The sequence below is a fragment of the Piliocolobus tephrosceles genome, chromosome 15 (genome assembly GCF_002776525.5).
Source record: "Piliocolobus tephrosceles isolate RC106 chromosome 15, ASM277652v3, whole genome shotgun sequence".
Lineage (NCBI taxonomy): Eukaryota > Metazoa > Chordata > Mammalia > Primates > Cercopithecidae > Piliocolobus > Piliocolobus tephrosceles.
Window position 1 is genome coordinate 71,959,587 of NC_045448.1, and position 23,226 is coordinate 71,982,812.

The following is a 23,226-nucleotide window of genomic DNA, read 5'->3' on the forward strand; positions in this document are numbered from 1 at the left end:
TGTTGCTCTTTTCTAGTATCTCCCTATGTGGAAAAATCAGCCACCTGTCAGCGGCCAGCCCATCCTGCCCTGGGTGTGTCTACTGCCCCCATGGGCTGCTGTGGGAGTTTTGCTGACAGCTGCGCACCCATCCAACTGGCCCTCTTTAGAAGGTGAGTCACAGGCTGCTGGGAGTGTGGATCTACATATCTGCAGGAAGGCAGTTTAGCAATAGGTACTAGAACCTAAAAAAAGTCATATCCTGTGACCTTAGAATCTAATCTGAAGAACTGGGCGGTGGGGAGGGGGGCTAAGATGAGTTTATATCTATTTTTTATTAAAAAGAAACTCTCTTTCTCACTATTATAATAGAATCTGGGGAGAGCCTAAATGTGAAAGAAGAGAAAGTTTGTGAAATCTAGTACATTCGTATGACAGACAATTATATAGTTACTGAAAATATTCTTTATGAATAATTTTTGAATGATGCAAGATGTTACATGAAAACGTGGGACACAGACTGCATTCTACACTCAGATACATAATAAAACTGCAGTTTACATGTGTATATACATTCAGAGGAGAAAGCCTGGGCTGCCAAATACCCAAATGTTCATACACTATTTTTTTCAGAACCAGAGATTTCTTTCTATATGCTTTTTGTTTTAAAATGGCATGTGCTGCTTTTAAAGCCAGAAAAAGGGAGCAAAGTTTTTAAGACAGCTGCCTTGCTTGTCAATGAAATTCTCAGCTCCAGGCTTCTCTTACGGAAAGAGCCTCCCCAGGATCCCCCGTCCTACCCGGGCGGTCGGGTTGGGTTCTGGAGAGGCTGCTCCAATCCCCGAGGCGGAAGGAGGCAACCGACTTGGCGCAGCGCTCAGCCAGGGGTGGAAGCTCGGGGGAGGAGCTGAGCCCTTCTCCTGTCCAAGAGCGAGATCTGGGCTACGCCGGGCGCCCGGAGCCCTGGTCCAGCCCCCGGCCATCGCGGCCGCCGCCCAGCCAGGTGCAAAATGCCGTGTCATTGGGAGACTCCGCAGCCGGAGCATTAGATTACAGCTCGTCGGAGCTCCGGAAGGACGGCGGGGGTGGAAGATGAGCAGAAGCTCCTGTTCTCTGAACGCCAACTGACAAGCTTGGTGAGCCCAGCGCGGGTGGGTAGCCAGCCTAGCCCACTGGAGCAGCCGGGGGTTGGCCCGTTCCCCTTTAAGAGCAACAGCTCTGAACCAGGAGCCAGAGATCCAAGCCGACCTCGCCCAGCCAACCCTCTCCCGCTAGGGGACCCACAAGCTGCGCCTCGGCCCTCCCGACCTTTCCGAGCCCTCTTTGCGCCCTGGGCGCACGGGGCCCTACACGCACCAGGCATGCTGAGGGTCTTCATCCTCTATGCTGAGAACGTCCACACACCCGACACCGACATCAGCGATGCCTACTGCTCCGCGGTGTTTGCAGGTAGGAGAGGCCGGCCATCCCCGCCGTGGGTAGGGGTTGGGTAGAGGAGGTGACGCCGCAGCTCTCAACCCTGGAGAGCACCTGGAGCTGAGAGACAGGAGACTTTCTGGCCCCTCCAGACTGACGTTGAGTGTTGCAACGACACAGGTCTGCAGAGGGCGACTCAGGGAAACTGAGGCTGGAAGGAGAGATGTGCCTGACTGGTGCTTCTCCTGGAAGCTCAGCCCGGGTTGGCACTGAGGTAGGCCAGGAAAGTGGGACCAGCATCTCTCCTCTCACCTTTTCGGGATCTCTGAAAAGAGGCCTTTTCCGCGTTGCAAGCAGGGAAGCGCTGTACTGCAGGGCTCTCCTCCTTCTCCCCGAAGGCCTGGTCCCAGGCCTATTTATAACCCAGCTCTCTTCCCGCCCTGGTCTGCGCCTGGCTGCTTTCCTGGCCCTTTGCTCTCTCTCAGAGGCTGGCCTGGCAGGCTGGCAGCCACTGGAGGCGGAGGCACCCTACCCTTTTACAGGATGGGGGAAATATAGCAGCTGGGCGCAGCTGTCACAGCACCAACCTTTAGAGACTTTCTCTGCCTCCAACCCCTGCCCCCAACGGACCAGTGGATGGAGGGAGGTGGGTTCTATCTGGTTTCTATCATCAGAGTGAGGCCTCCTTGAGCAGGAAAGCCACTCCCCTATCAGATTGGGACCTCCCGCAGGAGGACCTTCATAGAGTTATGACTTGACTTTTCCTCCAGGAGCTGAGGGATGGGCCCTGTCTGCTCTCCAGGAACCTTTCAGGACCAAGCCAGAGCTAGGATCTACACAGCTGGGTCTTTGGGCCTGGAACCACACTGGGGGAGAAGAACTAGGGGGAAAGAGTGTGAACCTCCCAACCAGCCTGCGGGTTTTCCTCTCAGCCTCCACTACCTGCCACTCCCCTTCTCCCCAGAGATCTGACTTCCATCTACATCCCAGGCTTCCAGAAATCATAGTATTAGTTGGTTTCTGGCCATTCAGCACAGACATTCCCTTTCAGTTTCACAAGCTCCTGGATACACCTGTTCACAGATGCCATCTGCACATACGATCCCAAGCACACGCACACCCTGGAGCGTTGGAACACCTGTGATGTTCCAAGGAATAGAAGCTCTGAAAGCACAGGCCCTGTGTCCAGCTCAGCATGTGCAGGGGGTCATGTCATGAGTACACTCTCCTGGGTGTGAGATTCAGGGCTTCTGGATTTGTTGGACCAGAGTAGACCTCAAGAAGGAGTTGGTGAATGGTCCTGAGGCCTGGAAAGCAGTGTGCACCAAGAGCAGGGGCCAAAGGGGTGGTGGTGGCACTCCAGCTGTGCTTTTTCTCCTAACATGCTGCTTTGACCTGCTCTCAATCAGTTTCCCACATGGCCTCTGGAAATGAGCTTTATCCAGGTGTTTCCACCAGGGAGGACATGGGAGTCTTTCATGCTTCCTCTCTGCATCCCCAGCTCTGGGCAGGTCAGGTCAGTGGCCCTGTTTAGCAGCCTGGTTGAGGGCTCTGGGCTCCTGTTGCACAACTCCAGGGGGCACCATTCATACTGTAAAAAGCCCCTTAATGGAGGGGAGGGAGGACAGGCACTCTGTGGGTGAAGCAGCCTCCTCCCACCCCAGCACCTCTTTCCCATTTATAGCCCCCGAACCTGGGGGCTGAGTAGGCTTTGTGAATGGTATCCTCACCAGGTGCACAAATGTACACTCAGCTGCAGCAGCCCCTGCTGTCAGGGGCTTTGTCTCTGGCTTCCACTCAGCCTGAACCAGATTTTCTTCCACCTTCCCTGACCACATGCCCCCTCTGCATCCCCATACACTCAATACACCAGGCTCCTACCTCATGGTCCCTCACCCAGGCTAGGCTCAGACCTCTGGTTGGAGAAAGGAAAGAATGAATAATAGATGGCAATCGCTTTCTAACCCCAGAAGTACAGGAAGTGCCGCTGGTGTGGCTTTTGTTATTTCAGCCCCAAGGGCCTGTGTGTGGAGCAGTTCCCCCCATCCTGCATCCTCCCATTTACACATCCCTGGCTGGACCCTCTCCCCACCTCCACCTGCCTTTTGCCTGCTGCCTGACTCTTCGGGGTAGGCTCCCCCTTTCCAGGGCCCAGAGCACACAGCTCACCTTGGGAAAAGGAAGTACATTTTCTGTGCCAATCCGTCATGAGCCCCTGAGCCTAGGAAGAGACTGGCTGGAGCCCCCACCCCTAGTCATCACTGAAACCGCCAGGCCGTCCTGGGGAATGCAGTCCCTCCCCTCCCCCAGCCCCTGGCCACATTTCACCTCCTGCATTAGCCAAGCTCCTAACCCATGTCCAAATTTGGCCTCCCTATGACATTCAGGCCTGCTCACTCTCCTTCTCCCTGGCAGGGTCAGCTTGGTGAATGATTACACAGAAGACTTTGGTCTCAGGGATGCAGCTCAAAGCAAAACACCAGTCTGGGAAGCCTTCCCTCCCCAGCTGGGCTGGGTCTGCTCTTCTGAGACTCTTTATCTGTTGTCCCATAAAGCCCCTCCTCTGGTTACGTGATTATAATGCCCTGTAGCCACACTTTCAGCCCCTTTGTGCATGTAGACATTCATTTCAAGCTCACAGAAGCTTTGTGAGGCAAAGGGCAGGGATATTATTTCCCCTTAAAGACAAGGATATTGGCCCAGAGAAGTGCAGGAGCCTGGCCAAGGTCACATAGTGGCCACAGCGTCCCCACCCCCAATCCCTCATCGGTGCCCTCTGTTGTTCTCAGCATCCTTGGCGCATGAATAGGAAAGTGCTGTGGAGAGCATACCATGTGCTGCCCACACCCAGGGCACTCGGACCTGAGCCAGCCAGGGAGGGCGGTGCCTGGGGTCCCCAGCAAGAGGCTGAGTCAGAGTAGGGGGAGTGCAGGGCTGCAGGAGCACAGTGTGAAACAATTGACCAAAAGATGGAGGATTCTGGGGTTTCAAATGCGTGTTCCTCACAAAGAGAGGGAATGGACATTTGCTAAGCACAAAGGCATACCATTGTCAGATGGTGTTTCTTTAAAATCCCACCAACAGTCCTATGAAAGAGATCTATTTAACTGACACCATGGTTATTTTATGGCAGATACTGTTCTAACTAGAACGTTAATATAAGCTACATCATGACCCGGTTATAATTTGTACCAGGCACTTACATGTATACACATGCACCTCAATCCCCTTAGCAAGCATATGTGGTAGCAACTGTCATCACTCCTGTTCTACAGATAAGGAAACTGAGGCATGAAGAGGTTAAGTAAGTTGCCTGAGGTTATACCCTGGTAAGTGGTGGGGTTATGATTCGAGTCTAAGTATCTGGCTCCTGAGCCCCCACAATATCCCCAGATTTAACCACCTACTATCTACCTCTGGCTTTAGCATGGATTTACAAAAGACAAGCAAGAAAAGGTGGAGGGACAGGACTTGAATCCAGGCCTGGCTGAGACTCTGATGCCCCCCTCAGTCTGCACTTTGACTTCTCTCATCCTGCCACATCACGTGCATGGTCCTTACTGCTGCTCGCTCACCCAAGCACAGACATCCTCAGCCCTTATGTTCCGGTCTTGCAGATGCTTTCTTATCTCAGGGAGCCCTTGTTCTCTGCTTTACCCTCTCTATATCTGATGGGACCAATCAGTCACCAGTTGATGCAGGATGCTCCCTCCAGGCAGTACCCTCATTCTGGGCCAGCTCACAGCTCTGACAGGGCTATGGTGGCTGCCTAGATTCTGATAAGCCAAGGCCAGAGCAATGGTCACGTGGCACTGAGGTGGGCAACCTGTGGTGGGTGTGGCAGGTGCTCTGGAACTTCCAGGGAGGGGGTCATGTAACTGTGGATCCCAAGCTCAGCCAGTCTAGGAGAAAGTAAAAGTTGGGCGGGGGCTCAGAAGAGCGGCTAGCTCGCAGCCTGAGTCACAGTCCAGTGGGATAACAGCATTGAACAAGAGGGAAAGAAGGACTGCCTGCATCTTGAACTCGGGATCCCAGGTCTGCCACTTTCCAGCTGTGTGGCTTTGGGCAAGTTACTTAACCATTCTGTGTCAGTTTCCTTATCTGTAAAGTGTTGATAACAATAGCTTGTACCTGCTTTAGAGGAATGATTCTGGAGAGTTTATGTGTTAGTCCATATAAAGCACTTCGAACAGCCAGGCAAGCAATAAATGTTAACTATAATAATTATTATTACATATAATTTTACATAAATTTATCATGATAATCATTATTATTAACATATATTGTACATGTACTAAGAAATAATTGTACACATCCGTCAATGTCTTTTTTGCTTGGTCAAGTCTGTCCTCAGCTTTGTTTGTCCATCCACTGTCCTGCCAGGCTGGACACAACAGGCTGAGTGGTGGGTGGCCATCTGTCTGCCCCTAGGGACACTGGGCCTGTCTTCTCTGGCTGCCCCTCCTAGAGCAGTCCCTTCTGAGGTGAAAGCACTTGGCCACCTGCCTGATGGCTGGCAGTGGCCCTCACTGGGGTACTTTCTCTTTCCGGGAACAAATATTCCTCTGGTGACACCCCAGTAGCCCACAAACCTCTTCAATCCCTCTCCCCAGGCCAAACTCACTTTCTTTCTCTACTTCCTGCATACTAGTCTCTTTCCAGATTTGTCCACTAGCATGGGATGTTAGCAGATAGAGCATTCACATCTATTGTGGATGTGTGCTGTGCTGGAGTTGCTAGTGTTTTGTTTAATCCTCCCAACACCACTGCAAACTGTCCTCGTTCTCTTGATTACACAGAAGCGGAAACAGACACTGAAACGTCCAATCACATGCCTCAGGTCACACCACTAGGAAAGGGTGGCCTAGGACAGAAGCCCAGGACTGTTTCCACTATGGACGATTTCTCCCCTGACAGGCTCTAATCATGGCTGTAGACAGAACCAGGACTGCACGTGGGTTCTACCCTCTTGCTGGACACACAGGTCCCCTGTCAATTCTAGCTGGTGGACTGGGATATCCACCGGACACATATTCTTAAATGAATGTGAAGGGAGAGGGAAGAAGGCCTCATCTCTACTTCTGGAAGCCTTTGGACATTGGCAAATATGCCCTGAAGGAGTCCTGTTAACTCATATAGAATGTTCCTCTCAAGGTCGAGGACACTGATCAGAGAGGCAAGGTTTGTTTGCCTCCTGGGCTCCGCATGTTTAGGTCTTGGGAAACACAAAGAACCAGCTAACATTAGGAGAACGTGGTCAGAGAAGGAGAACTGGCCCAACTCCAGCAGCAAGAGGGGATTAGAAGCGTGCCTTCCTCGATGGTCAGGAAGGTAGGGCCACAAATAAGTGACAGGGGTCACAAACTCACGCACTTCCAGAAGCGTGGCAGGTGGACTGAGATCAAGCCAGAGGGGACATCATATATGCCCACTGGGAGTGAGCTGAGGGGGGACGCCTGGTTTACAGGTGCCAGACGGTCAGTGTTAGGTGGAAAATCTAGGCCCAGATGCCACCTTCTCTGATTGTTTTCAAGAGAAGCTGTAAATTCAGATTTATATGGAAAAATCTTCTAATGTTTAAGGTACAATTTTGTTATAAAACATTGTACTGATTAAAGACAACATGTCTGTAGGCTGGATGTGTCCCAAAGAACACCAGTGACCGCTTCTGAGATGCAGTATTTCATTCAGTCCTGGAGACCTTGGGCCTGGGCTCTGTGGAGAGAAGACAGCCAGTGTCCTCTCCCTTGGGCTCATCAGGCAGCACCTGTCATCAGTGACTACAGGATGGAGTGAGTGGGAGAGCTTTAGTCCCCTTCCCCCTTATCTCTGTCAGCCCTGAAATACTGGAATAAGCATGAAACTCAGTTTGCAAGCAGGCCCCTCAAGCCCTTCCTTCCAGGCTATGGCTCCTAAGCCAGCCCTATCACCTTTACAGTGGGGCTGGAGTAGCCTGGGGTCCCCAGGGGCTGCCCTCATCTGAAGCCTCAGGTGGGATGCAGACCTAGCTGTTTGTAAACAAGCCCTAACACTGGTATAAGCACGATGGTCTCTCCACTCACATAATAGTTGAATGTAGACAGTCCTGGCTGGTAAGACTCTGACCCACAGGCTGTCCAGGACCCCAGCTCCTCCTGTTTTATTGCTCTGTTATCCCCAGAAGTTCCCTTTGACAACATGGTTCGTGATGGCGCACACCCCTGTCTATATTCCTGCCAGAGGGGAAAGGGGGCCAGGGAGGCGTGCCCCTTCCCTTTAAGGACACATCCAGGCCATTATATACAGCCCTTCTGCTCATATTCTGTTGGTCATCAGTTAGTCTCCTGGCTACATTCAGCTATGAAGGAGGCTGGGAAATGTTTTTATTTGGGTGACCATGTACCCAAGTAAAGTGCTATGGGAATTTTCTATGGATGAAGGGGAGAACATATATTGGGGAGTGGAGGTCAGGTCTCAGCCACACTTTCCATTAGAACTTAATTCCTGATACTGTCCCCTCGGGAGGAAGCCCTATTCAGTTACTAGGCCTCAGTATGAAGTCTGCAGGAATCAGTTATCTGATTATGGAGAAGTCCAGGGCAGTGAACATCAGCCAGACCAGGAAGTTGGAGGCTGGGATGAGAAAGAGGCCTCAGGAAGTGTCCAGGGGTCAGATCACCAGTGGTTGCTTTTCTGGTTTGCAGAACAGATGTGGGGAGACCCTTTTCCTTGTACACAAGCCAAGCGAAGGCAGAAGTCCCTTGGAATGTTCCTATGGAAATATTAGTTACGCCCACTAGAGATTTCCATTTCCCGTGCTAACTCTGATGGATTGGAGCTGGGGTAGGGTGCGGTATGATAGGGGAAAAAGCAAAGCCAGGAATCATTGTGATAGAGAAAAAAAAGAAAGAAAAAAGAAAAAGAAAAAAAGCTTTGTAATATCCAAAAATCCCTCTAGGGGGCAGTACTATCCCCTTTGAGAACAACTGGCTGAACTCACCAGGGGCAGAACCCACACCCGGGAGCCATGTGCAGTGTCCACTATACCAACGCCAGGCCAGTCCTGTACCACACGCTGGGAATACCTGGGTCACTAAGGCAGCCTTGGTCTCTCCCTCGTCTCTCCCCTCCACAGTCTAGCTAGACACGAAACGGGTGATTACACTAATAGTTATTCCTGACCATTGTGATGTGTGCTAAGAAGGAAAAGCACTGCTGTGCAGTCATTTGCCAGAGGGACCCGTCTAGACCCCGGGATATCATGACTGCTTTCCTGGAGAGGTGATCTTTAAGCTGAGGCCTGAAGTATGAATAGGTGGTTCTGCAAAGAAAGAGAAGAAGGCAGCTGGAGGCAGAGAGGACAGCTGACCTCAGAGCTGAGAGGGAGCCTGGCATATTCTAGAAACTGACAAGACACTGGAGCTAGAGCTTGGAGAGCGAGAGGTGGAATAGCCTTGCCCTTTGCCCCAAGGAAATGAATCTGGGCTTCATCCCAAGAGCGCAGGAGGGCTTTGGATAAACCTCCCAAGAGGCTTTTAGCAGGAGAGTGACCTAATCATATTTGTTTTAAGATCACCTGGCTGCAGTGTGGATAATAGGCCAGACATAGCCAGAGTGGTGATATGATGATGTGACCGACCAGCTAGGAGGCACCTGCAGTGACCCGGGCAGGAGAGGGTGGTGGTAAGTCTTGGTGGAGCCACTTGGATGCTGTGGGCACATAGATGGTACCAAAGTCACGGGTGTCAGTAAGGATGAAGATGATTTAGGCTGCAAGCAACTGAAATCCTGGCTCAAATAGACTTAAATGAGCAGAGAGGCAAGGTTTGTTTGCCTCCTGAACACCCCATGTTTGAGCCTTGGGAAAATCAATGTATTAAATGATAAATAGTCTTAAGGGGATCAGCTCACGAACTGGTGTCCAGAGACGCAGTGAGCTCTGGGCACATAGATTGTACAACTCTGTCACAGGATCCTTAGGGTGTTGCTTTTTTCAGCTGGAAACCTTTGTGACTGGTGGCACCTTTGCCTGAGTTTTGCTTGAGCCCACTGGGCTCGTTCCATCCACTCAGCCTGGCAGGCTATGCTCAGCTCACAGTACTAGCCCTGATCCCACGCCTGCCAAGGGTGACCCAGGCACCGAGCAGCAAGGGGTGTGTGAGTGAGTGCAGGGTCTGGCCACTGTGCACAGCCAGGCATGCCAGCTGTGGTGGGGCAGGCAGCTCCAGGTGCTGGTACAGGTGCTGGCTCTGTGCGAGGCTGCAGCTGGACCAGGCATAATGCAAGCGGCTTCCACTGTGACTACCGGGGAATGCGGTGGTGCCCAGAAGCTTGGAGGCACCAGGAACTGCAGAGCCCCAAAGAGGGTGTCACAGCCATGTGACCCCCTAGGTCTGGGCTCCCCGAAGGGCTGAAGCTTTTATCTCCTTCTCATCACCTGCAACGTGGTGAGTGGGGTTGGGGGGCAGGTTGTTTCAGCCCTATTTGTGTTACAGCTATTTCATTCCTGCTATTCAGCAGGTCCTGAGTTCTTGTCCTATGTCCAGGAAGAATGAGGTACACAGACAACTGGAGGGTGAGAAAAGTGGAGAGAGCTTCACTGAGTGACAGAACAGCTCTCAGGAGACCCGAAGTGGGGTAGTTCATTTCTGCAAGCAGGTTCTCCTGATGAGTGTCCAGCTCTCAGCAGACAGGAGACCTGCAGAGGGGTAACTCCTCACTGCAGGCAGGTCTTCCTGACGAGTGGAGGAGACCTGACCCAGAGTGGGTAGCTCCTTCCTGCACCTGGTAGTCCCAACATCTGTCTGAGTCTAGCTGAGTCCTGGGATTTTATGGGCTCAGAAGGTAGGAAGTGTGTGCTGATTGGTCCATGGGTGGCCAGGCGCAGGCCAGGGGAAAAAGTACCATAAGTTCTCACTGTGGGCTGAGGACTCCACCTGGAACTGGCAGCCCAGCCTCTAGGCTTCAGGCCATCCCTGGCTTGTAGGTGGGGTTTCACCAGGGACCCACCCCTTTCTGCCCAGGAGACTGTCTGCCTCCCACTGCCATCAACATGCCTAGGGCACCTAGGCTGTTCATGCAGAGGGGTGCTTGCAGGTCTGGACAGAGCCGCCCCTCAGCTTCCCTCCTGAGCTTGTCAGTGCTCAAAGTCTGGGGGGCATTGAGGCAACAAGGGGCTGGCATGTCAGTGCACACACCTGGCTGGGTTGCAACAGCACCTGGGCTTGGACAAAACTTTGCTCCACCCTGGAATGGGTGACTGGAGTGGGGAGAGGCCAGAGAGGGGGAGAAGGCACTTCTGAGCCTGCAAGCTTCCTGGGCCCTGGAGAGTGCAGGGATGCCTGGGTCTGGGGCCACAGCCAAGCAGCTGCAGCTGTGCCCAGGAGCTCTGGGCTCCCACCCCACCAACTTGGTAGGGGGTGGGGCTCCCACCTGTTCCCAGCCCCCACCGGCTCTGCAGAGTGCACAGTACTGGCCAGTCTCTCCACTGCAGTCTGCGTCTTGGCAGTGGCCATTCCAGATGGGCCACTGCTGTCAGCAACTCCATAGTATCATCCTGCACCCAGGCAGGCTCCATTTTTCTCTCTGGTCTGCTGTCCTTTGTGTCTGCTATGTCCTTAACTGGTCAGAAATTGGATCTATAAGCTTCCTCATGCACACGAAGCAGGAGAGGGAGTTGGGCTTCTCTATTCATGGCATATAAATCTGTCTCTCCAGGGGCATGACTTAGGACACAGGTCTCTTGCTAGACCGATAGCCATTGCCAAGAAATGTGCTCAGATAGAGTGGGGTCCATCCTGGAGCTGGGGCTACATAACTGAGCAGTCAGGTTCTGCTAGGAGGGAAGCGGGTCTGGATGAAGGTTGAGGGAATGAAATGTCCACCTCATCTTGAGGGGAGATGAGAAGGGTACAATTGGGAGGAAGGGGAGAGGGTCCAAGCAGCTAGAGAATGTGCTGTGATGAGAATGGGCTCAGACTCTCCTCACTTTCCTTTTCCCCACCCCCATGCTCATCCCAGCTCTGTCCTTTACCAGTCTTCCACTTCTTGGGAGCACTTCCCACAGTGCCTATAGATGTGGTTGCCACCCTCTGTGGTCTCTACCCCCTGACCAGAAGCTCCCTGAAGGCAGGGATGTGACTTATTTTCAGCAAGTCAGAAGTGATGGATGAATGTTTATTCTTTCAGTCCATCATTTAGAAAGAATTTATGGAGACCGTGTTTTGCACCAGGTGCTGTTTCAGGCACTGCGGAAACAGCAGTGGACAAAACAGACAAAAACCTTTGCATCCTTGGAGCAGACATTCTGATGGGGAAGACAGAAAACCAGTAAGACACATATGCTACACAGTGATTGGTGCTAGAGAAAAAGCCTGAAAGGGAGATGAAAGAGGGAAAGTTGTGGTTTTCAATTGTGTGGCCAGGTTGGTCTCATTGGAGTGAATATCTGAAGGAAGGGAAGACATGCCAGCCAGAGGGAAAAGCTGGCAGAGACCCTGGGGAGGCGCTGGTCTGGCCTGTCTGGGGAACAGCTGGAAGGCTAGTACGCTTGAAGGAGCATGGATCCTGGGGAGGTCAGCGAGGTCAGCCAGGGCTTTTAAGGTTACATAAGGCCTTTGAGTTTTGTGCTGAGTGAGATGGGAGCAAAATCGGAAGACTTTGAGTAAAACCAGGTCATGAGAATTGGATTGAGGATAGACTGTGGGGGCAAGGGCAGAGCAGGAGACACATAGGGAGTCTATGGAGTTCATTAAATGACTCAGGCAAGGGATGACAGGCTTCCACTGGGGGCAGTTACAATGGAGACGGTGAGAAATGGTGGGATTTTGGACATATTTTGAAGGAGAGTGGGAGGGGGATTTGCACTTTTGGTGACCTGGTGGGGTTGAAGGTGTCACTGGGTGGGTTCAATACAGAATGGAGGAGGGAGATTGGAGACAGAAAGTATGGAGAGCTCCTTCCAAGGGCATTGTTGTGAAAAGAGAGAAATGACCAGTAGCTGAAGGGGATGTGGGGTCAAGGGTGTGCTTTCTTGAGAGCAATAGCATCATACTTTTGTGCTGATGGGATGATCCGGTAAACAAGGGAACTTGGTAAGGCAAGAGAGCAAGAGAATCACTGCAGACTCACCACTGAATGGGAGAGAGGGGATGGGGTCTACGTCCAAGTGTCCAGTTGTTCTCAGTGGGGAGTACAGGTGATTCATTCGTAAGAACAGGAGAGAACTCACAGGATTTGGCCACAGATGCCGAGGGCATTAGAAGGAGCCTGGGGGCCTGAGGAAGTTCTCTGCTCCGTAAAGAGGAAGCAAACTGAGAGTGGGGTTGGGCGATGGGGTATTCTAGGGGCATCTGGGAGAGAGGGAGATAAGATGTATAGTATGATTGCCCCCAGCAGGGAGGACTCGCTTGAGTTAGGGGTCATGACTACAAAAGACACCCCTGAGGCCGGCTGTGTTACTCTCCAACACATCAATGGTTGGGGGCAGGCTGAGTTGGATTCGCCAGGGTTATGGCTTAGCCCTGTGAGAATGCTGAATCCCTCAAAATAGGAGAGGGGAAAGGGAGTTGAGATTTTGCGCAGCAGTGCATTTAGATTGAGTGAACAGATTGATTAGTGAGGACTTGGGCCGTGGGAAGACGGACAGTGCCCTGACCGGGGCTAGGTGCTGGAGTGCTGGGGGATAGAAGCGCAAAGCCAGGGCCCCTGTGTCAAGAAGTTCATAGGCTGGAAAGGAACCAGGCATAATAAGCGAAACGACTATCACCGTTCAAGACTTACACCTTGAGCAGCTTTCCCACTGTGGAGACTATGGAGTGTAGAGATTGTTGAGGATGGGGGACTTGCAGGGGACAGAATGGGCCTCAGCTGGACCCTAGTTCTCCAGGGAGCTCAGTATGATTTGAATACAGATCTCTGCCTCCAAAGATGAGTGACTCGACACAGCCGAGGAGAAGGCTTCGAGGCGGGTTGGCGGGGACTCGAACCTCGGAGTCTCTCCTGGCCCGGGGGTCCCAGTAAACCCAAACGGCCGCCCCGGCAGCCTGCAGAGGGGAGAGGACGGGCTCCTGGGCGCAGATCATGGGGCGGGTGGAGAGAGGCGAGAGGCAGGGAGGCCGGGGGCTCGGGGTGCACGGCACGCTGCGCACACTCCCCCTTCAGTGCGCCCTCGGACTTGGTTTCCCCGAAGACACACTCTCGTCCCCGCCTCTGATCGCCCACTCCTTCCGCCTGCACTCCTGCCTCCTTCTCACCCCTTCGCCGAGCTCACAGGACGGCGGCCAAGTCGGCACCGGTGCGCACCAGGCCCGGGCACCCTGGCTGGTGTGGAGCCTTGGTCACCGGAGGCTCCCGCGGAGCAGGCCCCACGGCGCCTTGTGCACTCTCGGAGGCCGAGCTGCGCGCCCGCGTCAGCGGCGCCTGGTTCCTGGCCGGTAGCTGGGACCCGCGGAGCTAGGGACCAGCGCCCCCACAGGCGCCCGTCTGACCCCTGTCCCTCCCCGCCCGCCGCGGGCAGGGCGGATCTGGGTAGGGGCCGGAGGGGAGGGTCCGCCCAGTGGGTGTCCGGTGTCCTCCCTGCAGCCTCTCTCAGGCATTGGCCACTTCTCCGCGGAGGAGCAGCGAAGGCTACAGCTCTCTTGGCGCGGCTGCCTGGGAGCCGGGCGCTTGCTGGGTGGGTGTTCGGGCCCGGTGCTCCCGCTCCCGCCCTGACTGCGCGCCTGTGCGCCGCCCGGGCTGCCCAGCCATGCTGTGCTGCCTGCTGGTGAGGGCCAGCAACCTCCCCAGTGCGAAGAAGGACCGGCGCAGCGACCCTGTCGCAAGCCTGACTTTCCGAGGTGAGAGCCCCGTGGCCGCCGCGCCCACGCTCGGGTGCTACCCGACTCTCGGCGCTCACTGGCGGGTCTGCAGCCCCAGCTCGGGAGCTAACCCTAGTCCAAGCCACAGTTTCTCCCTTTGTCGGCAGGGACAGAAATCCCAGTTCCAACTTCTGCAGGGGGGCGATGAGGAGAAATGAGCAGAGCACAATAAATGCCACAGGGCTTTGAAAAATTGGAAAAGCGAAAGTGCCGTAGGTCAGCGGTTATCACTTTTCTAAGACTGATACCCAGAGGAAATAAAGTCTGAGCTTTTACTGGGTAGTGGGGATAAGGGTAAGTTGGAAGATGGGTGCAGCAGGTAGAGAGGAACCAGGGCCACTGAGAAACGGGGCGTGTAGATGATGTGCTTTGAAAGTTGTCTTTTTTCATTCATTCATTCATTCACTCATTCATTCACCCATCTTTATCCAACATTGGCTATATTGAATCTGCCCTGTCTTAATCAGTAGGAAAAGGAACAGAATAGGATGGAAATGGCCTTGATACAAGGAATTTTGAGGAATGTCAAGGATATTTTCTCTAAATTCAAGAAGCTAAGCCCCTACATGTAGTGCTTAGAGTGGACACAGGTATCTCCGTGTGGGGCAGCAGAGAAATCATGCACACACACACTCCGCTTCTCACCAGGCGTCCTGAACCCCCTCCCCCAGCCCCTCCAAGACGGATTCCCATGGGAGCGGGTGTCTCAGGAGGGGAAAGGGAAGAGGAAGGATCTGTCAAAATTAAGAGATGGAACAATAGCTGTGAGTCAGGACCCCAGTTCTGCAGAGAAAGATAAATAAGGAGAGGAGAGAGGGTTTCCACTTAGCCAGGAGCCATACCCTGTAGCTTTGTGGAATCAATAATAAAAATAAGAATAAGAAAAATCCATGTATCAGAAAAGATGGTCAAATGAAGAGGGAAGAGTGGCTGGTGTTCTCATAAGACTCCTTCAGTGGAGGCACCAAGGGAGCTCTTTTAAGTCTGATCTGTGGTCTGAATCATATCTCCAAGCACCCCCAAAATAATGATAGGTGAAAGACACGATTTGGCAAAGGGAGATCTATGTGTAGCTTTTATTCTTTGCTGTGGGACAAGTTATATGTATTCCTCTTTTGAAAAGTGTGATTTGAAACGTTGAAGAAAATTTCGCTATTTTCATTGATTGGTGACATGCCTGGGAGTTCACCATGCAAGAGCAACTTCAAGACAAAGTCCTTCATTCTCCATCGTCCATCAGATGCTACCTAAGGCTTTGCTGTGCAGAAATTGCAGGGTCACGATTGGCTGGAAAATAAGTTCCCTAAGGACACTGAGCAGGGCACATATTAGTATATGGCTCTGGATGTTCTAACACTCTTTTGGGTCTGCTCACAACTCTTTCCCTTGTCTTGTAACAGTCCTGTGGTGGCTACCGGTGTCTCCATTCTGCAAATAAGGAAATTGAAACCCAGGGAAGTTAAATGTGTTCAGGTCAGTGGTCACGGCAGGGAGCTACCAGCGCTTGGAGTGGGCACTGTCCTTGAGTCGGGAAGATGACCAAATCCCTTGAGGCCCCTCTTTACTATTGCCCTGGCCCAAGTACCCCAAACACGTGCAGCTGCTATCTCGCCCAGATCACTGTATTCCTTCTTTGTAATGCCTTGCTATTGATTTGCACTGGTGATCTCCTTGGAAAACAGAAATACCATATAATAGAATGTAACATCTCCAGCTGTTTCAAGTCTATTTGTGTTTCAAAGCCCAGGGCAATGCCACCTTCTCCAGGAGGACACCCAGGATTCCCCTGGCTGTCATGAGTCTCTCCTCTCTGGATGACAAGCAGCAGCACCTTGCTAGGGATGCTCACACCCTCACCCCCACTGGGCTGTGCTCAGCTCCATGCTTAGGGCATCAGGGTGCCTTGAGAGCAGTGACCTGTCCTATTTGTTCATTGGTTTGTCCCAGTGCTGAGCACAAGTAGGTGCTTTCTAGTGTTTGTGCCCTTTCTGGCCCAGCCTCTAGCCATCCTCCAGGTGTCCCTGGGAGCTTCACTCAGTCTGGGACATGGTCCACTCACTTGACTGTTCTTGAGGATCACTTGTAGAATGTGTTTGAGAAACAGATTCCAGAGTCCCCATCTGAAGATGTTCTGATGCAGCAGGTCTGGAAGGTGACCTAAGAATCAGCATTTAACAAATACCCAATGCAGGTTATTTTGGAACCGCATCTTAGGAAAAATGGGTCTGAGATGTGGTGGCAGGTGAAATTAATGTGCTCCCCCTGGTGGGAGCATTCACGATGGAGTTTGGGGCTGAGTTGATGCCTAAGGAGGGAAACCTATTAGTGGTACATATTTTTGACTGATTGTGTGAATGAACTTACAAAGCATTGTAAGTTCACACTTACACACTGAACTTACAAACTGAACTTTGTAAGTTCAGAACTTACAAAGCATTGTAGGCTGGGGGAACTCAACTCTGGCTGCACGTCAACATTGTGTGTGGGAGCTTTACCAAAGACCACTGCCAACCTCCCTGCCTGCCCTTTCTGAAGCCAAATCCCTTCCGGTGGGGCCCCAGGCATAGGTGTTGTCTCTGACAAAATTTCAGTTGTTTTGGATGTGCATCGGGGTTGAGAAGCACTGAGCCCAACCTTCTCATGGCACAGATGGGACAGTGGCCCGCTTGCGGAGAAGCCAGCCTGCACTGTGTGTTTGGCTCCTACAGGCAGCCTGAAATGTATGGGGCTGGGCTGGCCGCACTTTCCTTGCAGTTGTTCCCTGTCTCGGATGTAATTTCAGGACCTGCCTCCCAAAATAGACTATGAGCTCTGGGAGGCTGGACTCTGAGGGCAATTTTTTGGCTTCCCCATCTAAGGACCTCTATTAATAGTAGAGGCTACTAATGAATACTGCTCATTTTTTTATATTAATTAATTCATTAACTAAAAATACCATGAGTAACTGGGCCGTGGTAGATATTTTTGACTGATTGTGTGAACGAGCAGCTTAATTTCCTACAGTATTTAATCGTCTGTACTTCTTTTCTGCCCTGCCCATTTTCCATTCTGTAATGTGATTATTTATATCCCTCTATTCATGCATTTAGCTCATTGAACAAATATTTACTGAGTACCTACTATGTGCCTGGTGCTGTTGTTCTAGGTGCTTGGATGCATGCAAGAACAAAACCAGATCCCTGCTGCTTTAAAGCTGAAACATCTTATTTCCTTGAAGGCTGGGTCTGCTGTGTCCCCACATGGTGAATTTCTGCCCTGTGTCACCAGCCCGGAACCCAGAAGTCATTACTGACGCTTCCCTCTCCCTCATCCTGTCAGTCCTATCAGGGCGTCTTCTCCTCCAGCCTCCCCCTCCCACCTCTTCTCTTCTCTATCTCCTGGGGGTCTCTAGATTTTGGACAGGAGTCGGGAGATCTTATAGAACTAGTTGGAAGTGGATTCCTATCCTCAGGGAACACTCTTCACTCACCTGTGTAGGGAAAGTGGGCTGAAGGCCCCAGACTCTCTGGACCTAGCTGTTTACACACCACAAATGACTTAAAATATTGAAAACAGCGGCCAGGTACGGTGGCTCACACCTATAATCCCAGTACTTTAGGAGGCTGAGGTGGGCGGATCACGAGGTGAGGAGATTAAGACCGTCCTGGCTAAAACGGTGAAACTCCATCTCTACTAAAAATACAAAAAAATTAGCTGGGCGTAGTGGCAGGTGCCTGTAGTCCCAGCTGCTCAGGAGGCTGAGGCAGGAGAATAGCGTGAACCCGGGAGATGGAGGTTGCAGTGAGCTGAGATTGCGCCACTGCACTCCAGCCTGGGCAACAGAGCAAGACTCCATCTCAAAAAAAAAAAAAAAAAAAAAAGAAGAAGAAAAGAGCTTTATGTCCTTCTTTCCTTTTCCCTCCCTCCCTCTCTCCCTCCCTCCCTTCTTTCCTTTCTTCCTTCCTTCCTTCTTTTCTTTCTTTCTTTCTTGTTCTTTTTTTTTTTTTTGAAATTGAATTTTGCTCTTATTACCCAGGTTGGAGTGCAATGGCGCGATCTTGGCTCACTGCAACCTCCACCTCCCGGGTTCAAGTGATTCTCCTGCTTCAGCCTCCCGGGTAGCTGGGATTACAGGCACCTGCAACCATGCCTGGCTAATTTTTTTTTTTTTTTTTTTTTAGTAGAGATGGGGTTTCACCATGTTGCCCAGGCTGGTCTTGAACTCCTGACATCAGGCAATCCACCTGCCTTGGCCTTCCAGAGTGCTTGTATTACAGGCATGAGCCACTGCGCCTGGCCTGTTTTCTTTTTAGAAACATAATATGTACTTGCTGTTAAAAATGACAAACTACAGAAAGGCATGAGGCAAAAGTAAAAAATAGCCCCAAATCATGCCACATTGAATTAACTTGTTAACAATTTGACACGTTTCCTCCAAGATTTTTTTCCCTTTAAAAAAAATGTTTAATTATGAAATTTAACATGCAAGCAAAGTACAGAAGATATAAATATATGATTTAATACAGTAGTTCTCAACTGGGGGCAGTTTTTTCCTCAGAGGACATTTGCCAATGTCTGGAGACATTTTGGGTTGTTGCCACAGGGGTCAGCAGCACAGGGTGTGTATTTATTTACAGGATAGAGGCCGGGGATGCTGCTAGACATTCCACAGTGCAAGGGGAGGTCCCCCACACCAATCACAGAGTTATTCAGCCCAAATAGTAATAATGCCATGGTGGAGAGTAAATATGTGTGTGAAGAGAATACCTGTGTGATATCACCCAGGTCAAACAGGTCAAGAAATAGCACCTGGTCATTCCCATTTCTCCACCAGAAGTCTCCAGACTCTTTCTTTCTAGAAGTAATCCCATTATAGATTTTTTCCCCCAAATGTTTGCACATTTGCTGAAAAATAAACCAGGGGGCCGGGTGTGGTGGCTCACGCCTATAATCCCAGCACTTTGGGAGGCTGAGGTGGGCAGATTGCTTGAGGCAAGGAGTTTGAGACCAGCCAACAGGGTGAAACCCCATGTCTACTAAAAAATACAAAAATTAGATAGGCATGGTGGTGCGTGCCTGTAATCCCAGCTACTTCGGGGGGCAGAGGCACAAGAACCGCTTGAACCCAGGAGGCAGAGGCTGCAGTGAGCCGAGATCTCACCACTGTTCTCCAGCCTGGATGACAGAATGACACTCTGTCTCAAAAAAATTAATTAATTAATTTTAAAAAAGGGGCATTTTTTAATGTCAGTAAGTACTCTTCTGTAAAACCTTTTAAAATGTCTGCATAATATTTTATATTATGTAGATGTACCATCATTAATTTACTCAACCTCCTATTGATGACTATTTAGGTTTTATAAATGTTTATATTTATATCCAGTGCTTAAATTATACAGTCACTGTGAGGCACATTCTGGTGACTAAATCTTTGGCCACATATTTAATTATTTCCTTTGGGTAAATACCAGAAGATAAATTGCTATGTCAGAGGTTATAGACAGATTTAATGCATTGCTGCATTTCCCAAATTGTTCTTAAAGTCTAAACTGAATAAAGATATAGACTTTGAATAAAGTCTGTATCAACTTTATTCTCCTGTCAGCCAAGTATGAGGGCTTATTTTTCTAATAATCCTGCTAACACAAAGCACTGTCCTATGAATCTTTGACACGTTCTTAAGGTACAAATACTATTTGTGATACTTCATTGTTATCACCTATTCGTATTTATTCTTACTGAATTACTTTTTCATTTGCCCATGGTGGGACATGTTTGTCTTTTTCTTCATTAGTTGCAAGTGCTCTTTATATATTGAGAATGTTACCATTTTTGTCATAGATGTTTCTAATATCTTCCCCAGTTCTGTTTTTTTTTTTTTTAATTGGCAAGTAAAAATTGTATGTAAATATCTTCCCCAGTTCTAACTGGCCTTCTGAGTTTTAAGACTACTTCTCTTGAAGTGCATTTCACCATGGCTCCCTCCCTTTTTGGCCACTTCTGTGGTTCCAGCTAGGATTTAGAAAGGTGGGGTGGAGGGTGGTTGAGGGGAGAGGAGCAGTGCTCTGCTGGTGATAGGGGAGACAGCTGCCCAGTTCCTGGGGTGTCCAGACCTGAGTAAACCATGGCAGGGCAGGTGTCAGAATGACCATCTACCTGTGCTTTTTGTTTGGGGGTGTCTGTACCAAGAGGTAATACAGGCCCTTCTTTCAGCCCAGGCTAGGGCCATCTTTCCTTCTTTCACTTGCTGCTGCCTTGGGGTTTTCTGCTGATTCTTTGAATTTCTGTCACTTTCTTGGTCTTATGAGTATTCTAATGGGGCCGTCAAGAAATGCCCTGCACAAAGTAAGCCCTCAATAAATATTTGGGGGAAAAGCAAGAGTCTGCATCTAGGCTGCTGCAGGATCCAAAGCCCCATGCAGCTTGTGAGAGTAACTCCTGTTGCCTGACTCATGGGCAGATGCAGCTGTCTCTCTGTCTCTCTCACTGGGAGTCTGAGACACCGCAACTTCTCTCCTTCTCTCTGTCCCCTCTCTAGGAGGGACATCCGAGCATGGGAGACCTCTTCTGCTCCTCCTCCTTCCCATTCCCCAAGCTTATACTGGCTGGTAGACCTCAGGCCCACCATCTATGTCCACACCCTTTCCCACCTGGACTTAAAAAAAACATTGTGGTAAAATGCACATAACATGAAATGCATCATCTTAGCCATTTTTAAGTATACAGTTCTGTGGCATTAATCTTTGTGCAGTTATCACCATCTCCAGAACTTGTCATCCTCCCCAACCAAAACTCTGTATCCATGGAACACTAACTCCCTATTCCCCTCCCTCACTGTCCCTGGTAATCACAGTTCTACTTTCTCTATGATTTATTTTTTATTTTTTGAGACAGAGCTTTGCTCTTGTTGCCCAGGCTGGGGTACAATGGTGCGATCTCGCCTCACCACAACCTCTGCCTTCCAGGTTTGAGCGATTCTCCTCCCTCAGCCTCCCCTGTAGCTAGGATTACAGGCATGCGCCACCACACCCAGCTAATTTTGTATTTTTAGTAGAGACAGGGTTTCTCCATGTTGGTCAGGCTGGTCTCGAACTCCTGACCTCAGGTGATCCGCCCGCATCCGCCTCCCAAAGTGCTGGGATTAGAGGCGTGAGCCACCGTGCCCGACCGATTTTGACTACTCTAGGTACTTCATATAAATGGAATCATACACTATTTGTCTTTTTGTAATTGGCTGAATCACTCAGTTTAGAGGAACCCTGGGGGTTTCATAATGATTCTTACACCTGCTGCTGGTCCCCAGTTCCTCAGAGCAGTTTGGGAAGAGGGCATGGCCCCCTTTCCTCACCCCGCATAAGCTGTGAGCTTTCCTGTATCTTAAACTTCTGCTAAATTACATGCATAAAGCCACATCTCTCAAGGCCAAAATTAGTGATCAGGAACAGGGCGGGTTGAAATCCATGATGAGGAACTATTTTCTTGACTGTTTCCTAATTATCGATGTGCCTTCCCTTTTCTTGGTGTCTGTAAATCACGTGATTGTGCTGAGTGAATGTTTCATTTGTTTCCTGCTCCTCTTTGTGGCTGCAGCACCCATGAGTGACCTCTTCCTTCGTGTTACCCAGGGGGTCCCAGAGTTGGCCCTTCTAACCAGGACTTAGTGAAATCTCATTGAGGGCTTTTATTCTCCTCATCTTCAGGGAAGGTAGGAAGTGGAAAATGATTAAAAGATATTTAGCACAGGGCTTGGCACACAGATATCGCTCACTTAAGGAAGCCTGGAGCACCAGGAAATGAGTTTCCAAGTGTGCAACTCAGGAGAGGCTGCAGATGGAATTTTCCATGTTACTCCTGTAGGTCACAGGAAGCTGATCTGTGATAGGGGAGGGGAAGTGGACACGTAGCTTGCATCTCAGGCCTCCTCAGAACTCTGTGCAGCAGACACTTTTGTTATGATCCATTGATTGCTGAGGAGCAAGGCCTGGAGGTTATGAGTCCTCCCTAAGGTCTTCCCTAAGGTGGCTGTTAATCGAGTGACTCCCAAGCGGTGCGTCTGACTCCTGCTGGAGCCACACCAACATGGGCCACAGAGAATTCCAAGTGGCTCAGCCAGGACCCTTCCCCTACATGACGCCTCCTTTCATCCTCCCTCCGCTGACAAACAGCCACACCATGAATGAAGTCTTGGGGCGTTCCCTGGAAACAGCACTTCTATCCTCTCGTGAGGAAGTCAACTTGCAGTCAAGGTGGAAAGAAAAGGACCCATTCGCTCAGCACCCGATTACTGGCCGCCTCACTATAGACTAGGGTTACTGTTAGTAACATGAGTAAGGCATGGTGTTTGCCGCCAGGAACTCCCAGCCCAGTTGAGGGTTCAGAGCTAGAAGAACACTGCTATGCTGCTGTGCTGCACATGTGGTCACAGCTTGGTTAGGGAGCACCAAAGAGAGACCAGCTGCCTCTTTTGGGAGAGTCAGGGGAGTCTTACCAGAGGAGAGACAACCGTGCTGGGTGTTGAAGATGCAGTAGGAGTTCACTAGATCCATCAGAGTGGGCACAGAGGGAAGGGCAGGGGAAGGAAACTCACATGTAATCAGCATGCTATGTGCCAGGCACCTCAACATTCTATCTTGGTAAGTTTCATAGCAACCTCTTGTAAGGTAGGTATTATTATGAGGAAATTGAGGCAAAAATGTTAAATGAATTTCATAAGAGATTATTTTATTTTTTAGAGACAGGATCTTGCTCTGTTGCCCAGGTTGGAATGCAGTGGTATGACCACAGCTCACTACAGCCTCAAACTCCTGGGCTCAAGCAAACCTCCCACCTCAGCATCTTGAGTAGCTGGGACCACAGGCACCACATGCACCACTACATCTGGCTATTTTTTAAAATTTTTTGTAGAGATGGGGCCCCACTATATTGCCCAGGTTAGTCTTGAACTCCTGGCCTCAGGTGATCCTCCCGCCTCAGCCTTCCAAACTGCAGGGATTACAAGTGTGAGGACCTCACCTGT

At 50.6% G+C, this 23,226-nt stretch overlaps 1 pseudogene; it reads left to right on the plus strand.

Annotated features, from left to right (window-relative positions):
• The first annotated feature begins 730 nt into the window (after positions 1 to 730).
• LOC113225193 overlaps positions 731 to 23,226 on the plus strand; it is a 29,214-nt pseudogene continuing 6,718 nt past the window's right edge.